Raw genomic sequence first — 10242 nt, 5'->3', positions numbered from 1 at the left:
GGCCGAAAACTACAGTTACTTTATACTTTACTAAAGAAGCAATTGTTTTAAGCATTGATATCTATAGTTAATAACAGTGCACCTTTTTCTTCTTGCTTTCCTCTCGGTTGTACCTCACCCGAAACTGTCATTTTGCTACTTTAGTAATATCGCCTTTTATTTTTTACTTTTTAGGTCACTTATATTGTTTCATTGACATATTGAAATATAAAATGGAAAGAGACCTTCTTCAGTTTGCTAATAAATTTTGGTGAAATGAATTGCCCAGGATAACGATAAGAGCATCGAAAATCTTTCTGTGGTTATTTACAGAATGTTTCTGTGACGACGATACAATGTTTCGTCGGTGGTTGAGTGGGCTCATGGATGAGTTATAAACGGGGAACCCTAGTCAAAATCAACGGCGTCGAAAGTGACGAAGTCAAAAGTGTAGTGGAATAACTCGGCCAGTGGATACCAGAACCTACCAGTCGAGCTCTGTGTCATACGATAAAGTGGTTTATTACATACATCGCTGATATTATTTAGGGTAGGTAAACACGACTAACATGTGGCAGTACATCATGAGGGTTGGACACGAGGTGTTCCACTAAAGACATGCTTTTGTTTATATTGAAACTACAGGGAAGTTTTCGGGTTGGATCATGTCAAGCACTCACGAGACATCCACCATAGATGCAGTTAAGCATCTTTGGAGCAGTGTTTATAGCCGCAACATAACGGACTGCTCCACGTCACTCTATCCAGTCGGTTTCGTTTAGTGGACTGACGATGATCATGCCATGATCGAAACCGGTCACCTGGTTATTAAATGCTTACTTTTAACAAACTACATGCGATCCTGGAAAAATTTTCATTTAAATGTTTTATGCAAGTGGTATTTAAGAGATACAACGCCAATACAACGACACTGGAGGACGACAGACTACACCGTATGACGTCATGGAATAAGCAGTGCACTCTCGTGAATGAACAGTCTCCAGTCAGCACTCAGTCAGTTTCTTTGAAATAGGTTTCACTTGTAGTACAGGATCTTTCAAAAAGATTTATCTGGTTTCACAAGAAGAAACAAACTTGGGGTGAATTATAACGTATGCACGAACAATACTATTTTTTTAAAGAAAAAAAGAAATCCAATATTATAAAGATATGTTACATGCGTGCACGTACGACATTGAATATTTTATAATTACGTTTAGGATCGATGTTTTTATTTCCTTTCACATATGTTCAATGAGCCCGCCACCGGATGCACAACCATGGTCTAGACGACAGTCGTCATATTGACGAACACATATCGTCCGGTCTTTTAGTCACTGAGCATCTAATAGCAGATAAAAAACTTAAAATAGTTCTTCTGTAAATGAAGTTGAAATACAATGGAGGATTCCATAACCGCTTTCGGAAATGGGAGTAACTGTCTTTGGAAAAAAAGTAGCTATTAGTCGCATGGCAGTGGGAAGACGTAACGACAAGATGAGATACCTGTAACATTCTGCAAAGTTTATGTGAAAGAACTTGCTCCCTTCTAGCAGCGGAGATCGCTGGAGCAGAGAAGGGTAGCTAGCGACTGGAGAAATGCGCAGGTGAGTCCCGTTTTGAAGAAGAGCCGAAGGACAGATGATCCTAATTATAGACCTATATCGCTGACGTCAGTCTGTTGCCATGTGTAAAGAATTTGATGCTCAAGAACTGTGCAGTTTTTGGAGTACGAACTTCTCATCTTGAAAAATCAAAATGCCTTGCACAAACAGATCTTATGAAACTCAGCTCACTCTGTTCCTCCATGGGATCAATAGCGATGCAGACAATGGCGTTCGTACTGATGCTGTATTCCTTGACTTCAAGAAGGCGTTTGACAGCGTCCCACACGGCCAGTTAGAGAAAAAAATACGAGCTTATCGAACATCAGACAAGAGTGGCGACTGGACTGAAGACTTCCTTGCAGATGAAACACAACATGTCGCTCTTAACGAAACACAATCGATAGAAGAAAAGGTAATCGTCATTTTCGGAGTATCCCAAGAAAGTGTGTTGCGATCGTTACTGTTTACAGTATATGCAAACGATCAATTAGAGAGTGTCAAAAGTTATTTAGGACTATTTGCAGGTGATAGGCTTGTCTGTAAGAAACGAGCAATTCCTGAAGACGGTATTGCTTTGCAGAATGACCAGCAGAACACTGATGAACGGTGCAGACTCTGGCTGTTGACCCTGAACGTAAACAAATGTAATATATTGCGAATACGCTTGCTGAGTCCCAGAATGGGGTACTGGCCCGTTGCAGTTATGACCGATGATGGGACTGTAGTCTCTGAATTTTACCAGCCACAGATCGTAACTCCTCTGTACTCGATGGTATGGTAATATCGCCAATACTCGATCGTCAGAGTGTCGTTCACTTGGCAGTGTACACCACTGGCAAGTGGACAGTTGTGTTAGAGAGACTGTATACGCGCATCATCATTACATTAGTAAATGAAGATATAAGGAAACATTTAGGAACAATGGAAAGAGCATGTAGACCGGATGGTTGGAGAATGATTCCTGGTAAAGGCTCTAAATTGTAAAACTTCTGGAAGAATAAACGTAGGGAGACTGTGCAGGACATGGATGCTGTAACAGGCAATTTGTCTAATACGCGAAGTTAAGAAGAAGAACAAGAAAAGAGGAAAGTATTTCGCGTAATCCGCATACACAGGGACAGAAATTCACGACTGCATAGCTGCACTATTGATGGCGGACTGCAGGAAACAGTATCTACCGTAAAGTATCTAGGGCTTTCAGTCCAGGGCGACCTTAAATGGAATCACCGTTTGAAACAAAGAATATAGGAAAAAGATCCTACAAGAACGAGACCAACGACGACTGAAGAGAATCATTCAATGTGACAGAAGTCACGTTAAGCAGATTGCTGCAGAGTTCAGTGCTGGACCATGAACAAGTGTCAGCGTGCGAACCATTCAACGAAAAATTGTCGATATGTGCTTTTTGAGCCGATGACTGTACGACACCAAGCTTTACGACTCACCTCGGCCCGTCAGTACCGACATTCGACTGTTAATGAATGGTCGGATGAGTCTCGTTTCAAATTGTATCTAGTAGATGGACGTGTATGTGTATGCAGACAACCTCGTGAATCCATGGACCGTGCATGTCAGCAGGGGACAGTTCAAGCTGGTGGGGGCTTTGTAAAGGTGTGGGGCGTGTGCAGTTGGAGTGATACGGGACCCGTGATACGTCTAGATACGACTCTCGCAGGCGACACACACTTAAGCATCTTGTCTGTTCTCCTGCATCCATTCATGTCCATTGTGCATTCCGACCGAACTGGGAAATTCCAGCAGAACAATACAACACGTCCAGAATTTCTACATAGTGGCTCCAGGAACACTCTTCTGAGTTTAAACGCTTCCACTAAACTCCCCAGACATGAACATTATTGAGCATGTCTAGGATGTTCAGAAGAGATCCCTCCCCTCCCCCGCGTTTCCTTACTGATTTGTGGATAGCCCTGCAGGGTATACCAGTTTATTTGGCACTTCAGTGTATAAGAACCGACCCATAGGTAAGGGATAAGGGTGGCATTTGAGTCTCTCCGAAGAGCGTGCGGTAAATGAGGAAACATGAACTACGGCGACGTTATTACCAAACGCTTCAAAACGACCAATGTGCTGTTATTATTTTCTTGGCTGCCGGAGGAGGAACACCTACAGATATCCTTCGGAGAGTAAAGACTGCGTACGCGGTACCGTGCTTCTCTGAAACCACTGTTGTGGATTGAAGACTGAGATTATTGTTGCCGCTGATTCACGACAGTGGGCGTCCCTACATCACAAATGCCGTAACGCAGAAGTTACGTCAACTCTAGCGGGAGACACACGAGCACCTGCCCTTTAGTCCCGAGCTCTCCCCATGCGATTATCACGACTTGAAGGGTCGATGTTTCTTATCGGACGGGGATGTGCAGTAGGCAGTTGCGGACTTCTTCAGGCAGCAGGACACGGTCTTCGACAAGCCGGCCGCGGTAGCAGTGCGGTTCTGGCGCTGCAGTTCGGAACCGCGGGACTGCTACGGTCGCAGGTTCGAATCCTGCCTCGGGCATTGGTGTGTGTGATGTCCTTAGGTTAGTTAGGTTTAAGTAGTTCTAAGTTCTAGGGGGACTTATGACCTAAGATTTTGAGTCCCATTGTGCTCAGAGCCATTTTTTGTCTTTGACCACACGGGGATCTTCAGCCTGGGCGTTGGTGGGATGTTTGTCTGAATGCTCACTGCGAATTGACTGACTGTCACAACGATTCTGCACTGTGCGGCCGCCGAACGGAAACTTTTTGGCGTCCTCTTAATATTTGGCTCACTGAAGACATAATTTTTATTTGGTGCAACCTTACAATGGAGACGTGAAAACTCTTCCCGCGGAGCGACAGTTTTAACGTAAGAGAATTTGTCTTAAAAATGGGAACTAAATGACATGTCAATCAGTTCCATCCGTACATGCATCTGAAACGGTAAACGGTCTCAAAAATTGCTGGAAAACAGATTGGCAGTGTCCTCAAACGCTTAGAAAATTATTCTTGTTCTTTTATCAGGGACACGATTAATTTCTCAGATCTCGCTTTTTCTCAGATACCAGCGACCTTAGGGAAACTTCCGGAGAGTTTTGTCAAAATTTGTCCCTTCCAGAAGGAGAATTTCTTTTTAAATGAATCCTCATCAGATCAGAAATAAATTGTTTTTTATCTTAAAATATGTTGCTGTGGGCAGTGTGCAGCACGTCCACTTAAATGAGAGGTCTCCAATCCATTTCTGATGTTCTGATTTTCGTTACTGTCCTTCTTTTTCCTTCATAAATTCGATACTCCAGGGTTTTAAATCGAAAAATCTTTCCAAGCATGCCCCTTGGCTCTGAGCGCTATGGGACGTAACATCTGAGGTCGTCAGTGCCCTAGAACTTAGAACTACTTAAAACTAACTAACCTAAGGACATCACAGACATCCATGCCCGAGGCAGGATTCGAATCTGCGACCGTAGCTGTCGCGCGGCTCCAGACTGAAGTGCCTAGAACCGCTCGGCCACACCGGCCGGCCACGCCCCTTGTCTTAACAAACGTACACTGCAGTAATTTATAATGTCCCCACACTCTGTTTATTTCTATCGAAAACTGTTGTAACTGGCAGTAGAATAACGCATGCGACTACGGAAAATTTGCTATTCTTACCAGGAATTTCATCACGTGATCCCTGCCTACGAATTTAGTGAATCCATATGACGATTGTTGCAATGTTTTGCTCCTTCACCGTCACGTGAATCCTTAGATCGTTCCTGCATGGTGTTATAATGTCGTTCTGTAGCAAATTGGTGGTACTTGTCGGTTATGCGACTGCATCGCGTAACATTGAGAATTCTTATCCTTCTTTCCTGCGGCGCGGGTAGCCGAGCGGTCTGAGGCAGGCGTCTTAGCACGGTTCGCGCTTCTGACCCAGTCGGAGGTTCTTGTCTCTCCTCGGGCATGGGTGTGTGTCTTATCCTTAGCGTAAGTTAGTTTCAGTTACATTATTTTGTGTGTAAGCCTATGGACCAATGACCTCAGCAGTTTGGTCCAATAGACCCTTACTACAAATTTCCATTTTTCTTCTCTCCTGTCATTCCCATTCATTTTGGAAGGCTTGTATTGAAACAACACCAGATTATCTCATTTTGCGTAAACAGGCGTGAACATCCGCTATACCATGAACAAATAGTGAAAGGTAAACAGTACTGAGATCTCAATTTTGTCGAATCTAAGAAAGTTGTGCCCATAGAAAAATGCCGCTCCCCGTAATGTAGTAGTGCACCGAGTCCTTCCGAGAAGTGCCGAGCAAAGCCGAGACAGGCAGAGCCTCAGTCGCCCATCCGTATGGAGTGCAGTTTGGCACGCCATGGCCGACAGTGGGCTAAAGAATATAGCGTCTCCGATAGTGCGCACTCTTGTCTAACATCTCCATGAAATTAAATGATCGTGAGGCCTTAATGACAGGAGTGAAGGGTTAAGAGCGACATGTGGGTATGGTTGGTCCTAACTCTGTTTCTTGTGCCTGAGACGTATCCCATCATCGACCGAATGAAGTGTGACTTCGTAATGTAAAAATGCTCGATAGAAAAATAAGAATTTTGAAACGTAAAAAATCTGAAGGGCAAGGACGTGTTTGGTATTTATACATCTGTGTACAGTACCATGTCTGGTACCACACTGGACGATACGCTACATGTGACGTAACTAGTTAGTTATACGTCGCTAAGACCGTAAATATACTGTAGTTACTGCTGTTGTGTAATCCAGCTTTATGGATGCAGGAACACTGCACTGAACTCGTTGAATTCCCTGTTCGTGGAACGTGGTGAGAAAGGTCGGCTGCAAGCTTAGGACGATAGGAGGCCGACGACCGCATCAATGGGAGGTTTCCTTGAATTTACCCATGGACAATAGAGCCAGGTGAGAAGGTTGGTGGAAATAACGGTGTTCCCAGCAAGGGTTACCGTAAAGCGCTTTCTCAGAGCTGTGCGAAGTATAAAGTGTCTGTGGGTGGGAGGGAGAGAGAGAGAGAGAGAGAGAGAGAGAGAGAGAGAGAGAGAGAGAAGGAGGCACCAGAGATGTCCTCGGCCTTTCCTAGAAGGACACGCAGAGAATGGGCGATCGCCACATTATACAGCATGAGAACGAGCTGCATTTTGGGCCCGGACGAATTATCTGCCAAACAGGGTGATAACATGACCAGTACCAACTTCTAGTCAGTTAACGGATGTACAACAAGCGCTTTTCTGCGGGCTTTGTAACACTATTATCGTAATTTCCTGTATAACCGTGCTCTTTGATATAACATCGATGTAAACGTTTTATTTATTATTTGTGATAATTTATATAATTGTTGTTAATCTAGAGACGTAATTGCAAAAGTAATGTGCTACAAAAGAATGTGTAAGTTAAAACATTAATGTTAATGCTAGATTATGCATAGGGAAAGTAGGTTTCCAAGTATATAAGACATGGAGGGAAGTCCCTCCTTAAAGGAACTGGCTAGGTGGGAATATAAAAAGGACAACCTGGTGCCTGAACTGCAAAGCTCCTTAGTTGCATGATTCAGTCGGTAGCTAGCAGGCAAAGCGTGCGCATCTTGTGAACTGAAAAGGACGAGAAGAACTGCAAGATTGTATAATATAGCCCCTGATGTGGAAGTAATTCGACTTATTATTCATGGCATACTTCGGTTAACTCCATACTAAGAAAATCCGTCACTAAGAAGGGAAATTTCATAACCTTCTTTCGAATAGCACAGGAGATCGACGCTGCCCCCAGCTTCATCTCAAATTATCAGTTGAGTACTGTAAAACTGCATGAACAAGTTACGTGTTTTCGTTTTCAATAATACGTTTGTGTTCTGTAAACTTCGTGCTGAGCCACCGTATTTCCTACTTAGTCAGGGTCCTATCCCAAGCGCTACGATGAATCTGAGTATCCTATTTGACGTAACTGAAAAGCAGTTAGCTCCCTCAACAAAAGTTAATAACCTCTTTGGAGTTGTGAAGTACGTAACTGTTTAGTGAGCATAAGATTTGAAATTCTCTACGTAGTTTTCGTAAATGGAAAGTTAAAGCTTCATCAAAACACAGTTACTAACAGAAGATTTAAAGTATTTAGTTCAAAGATTTTTCTTACTAAAATAATAGGATTTACAATTCCACGTCTTACGCAGTTAATAGTGTTTCCCATATTGTGTTGTGACTAAAGTGTTCAGTCGCGATATGATTCTACCGATAGATTGTTTTCTGGGACACCCTGCTGACAGTTGAGCCAGATTTAAAGGTGTGTTGTGACTAAAGTTTTCAGTCGCGATATGAGTCTACCGATAGATTATTTTCTGGGACACCCTGCTGACAGTTGAGCCAGATTTAAAGGTGTGTTGTGACTAAAGTTTTCAGTCGCGATATGAGTCTACCGATAGATTATTTTCTGGGACACCCTGCTGACAGTTGAGCCAGATTTAAAGGTGTGTTGTGACTAAAGTTTTCAGTCGCGATATGAGTCTACCGATAGATTATTTTCTGGGACACCCTGCTAACAGTTGAGCCAGATTTAAAGGTAATATTACAATAACAGCAATCAAGAATAAGCGGCTGGCTATAAATGTTCAGACTATAATGGATGCAGGCATCAGATGTTCCAGTTGAGATAATAAATATAAGGAAGATTAATGACATTTCTTATGTATTGACCACACTTTTATTATTTCCAAAACCACCTTACGTGTTTCGACTTACCGTCATTTTCATTTTGTTCATTAGATACATCATATCACGTCAACAGTCTCAATCACGAGACAGGTGCAAACTTGTTAACTTGTTCCTTGAGAATGGAAGTAATTTTTTATTTATTTTTATTTTTGTGTCATCAGTCTTCTGACTGGTTTGATGCGGGCCGCCACGAGTTTCTCTCCTCTGCCAACCTCTTCATCTCAGAGTAGCAACTGCAACCTACATCCTCAATTACCTGCTGGATGTATTCCAACCTCTGTCTTCCTTTACAGTTTTTGCCCTCTAAAGCTCCCTCTAAAACCTTGGAAGTTATTCGCTGATGTCTTAACAGATGTCCTCATCTTCCTACCCTTGCTCCTTGTCAGTGTTTCCCACATATACCTTTCCTCTCCGATTCTGCTCACAACCTCCTGTCACTCAACTTAATTTTCAACATTCGTCTGTATCACCACATCCTGAACTATGCGATCTTCTTCTGGTTTTCCAACAGTCCAAGTTTTACATCCATACAATGATGTGCTCCAAACGTACATTCTCAGAAATTTCTTCCTCAAATTAAGGCCTTTGTTTGATACTAGTACACTTCTCTTGCCAGGAATTCCCTTTTTTCCAGTACTAGATTGCCTTTGTTGTCCTCCTTCCTCCGTCCGTCATCGTTTATTTTGCTGACCAGGTCGCAGAATTCTTTATCTTCACCTACTCAATCGTGATGTTAAGTTTTCTCGTTATTCTCATTTGTACTTGTTTTCATTCCTTTCGTCTTTCTTCGATTTACTCTCAATCCATATTCTGTACATACTGGATTGTGTTTCGGCCTGACTACAAGAGACGGCATGAAGATGAAGAACGCAAGAGCAGAGAAGGCTGTGAGACGACGTTGGTCAACAGAACGCTGACTAGAACCGCACCACAACAGGAGCGGCTTCTATACGAAGACAATATAAGCGCCGTTCCTGCCACCCTCGGACGGACAGTAGAAGACGGAGACTAGCAGAGGGACCTAGAAGGGCTTTGATATTAACAATGAATTTACAATGAAATGAACACCCTTAGATGCTTACAGGCGTTGACATACGTCAACGGGGGCAGATAAAAATGTGTGCCCCGACCAGGACTCGTACCCGGGATCTCCGGCTTACATGGCAGACGCTCTAGCCATCTTAGCCACCGAGGACAAAGAGGTTTGTGCGACGGCCGGTGAGCCTTAACTATATATATACTAAGATGGTATCCGAAACAACAGATACCATCTAAGTATATATATAGTTTAGGCTCACCGACCACTTGACCACCTTCTTCTTCTGTGCGAATGCACAAACAGTGCCCGAACTCTTACGGGAATTGGCAACGCGCCGCGAGTAAGGAGTATAATGGGCGGGGGACACTACGAATGTAGTGCGGGACAATACGTTGAGAATGTGGGTTTCGCGGGAGGCGCGCCAGAGATAAAACGCTGCAGTCCCACTATCCTCTGTGTCCTCGGTGGCTCAGATGGATAGAGCATCTGCCACGTAAGCAGGAGATCCCGGGTTCGAGTCCCGGTCGGGGCACACATCTTCATCTGTCCCCGTTGACGTATGTCAACGCCTGTAAGCAGCTAAGGGTGTTCATTTCATTGTAAATTCATTCCAACGAGCTTCATGGTCACCGATGGTATCTGTTCTTTCGGACATGTCCGAAAGAACAGATACCATCTTAGTATATATATAGTTAAGGCTCACCGGCCACTTGAGTGATACCATCTTAGTATAGATATTAATAATTACTGTGACTTATGACCGAGTGTGAATAACTTGCATGGACACTCTTGATAGCGAAGGACTTTGATTGTTTGCATGTCGTCAATCGCTTGCGACACGTTCTTCTTAACCTAAGCTGATTATTGTCAATCTACATTATTGTAATAAAAACCATTAATGTGATTTGCTTGAATTGTTGTACGGCTATCCGAT

At 43.3% G+C, this 10242-nt stretch overlaps 1 non-coding gene across 1 annotated transcript; it reads left to right on the top strand.

Moving 5' to 3' along the window:
* Nucleotides 1-9766: 9766 nt before the first annotated feature.
* On the top strand, nt 9767-9840 carry Trnat-cgu (transfer RNA threonine (anticodon CGU)). Its single transcript has one exon. It is a non-coding gene; the product is annotated as a tRNA-Thr (tRNA).
* The last annotated feature ends 402 nt before the right edge of the window (nt 9841-10242 follow it).

This window comes from Schistocerca serialis, chromosome 2 (genome assembly GCF_023864345.2).
Source record: "Schistocerca serialis cubense isolate TAMUIC-IGC-003099 chromosome 2, iqSchSeri2.2, whole genome shotgun sequence".
NCBI classification, from domain to species: Eukaryota; Metazoa; Arthropoda; class Insecta; order Orthoptera; family Acrididae; genus Schistocerca; species Schistocerca serialis.
This window is presented reverse-complemented; position numbering and strand designations above follow the sequence as displayed.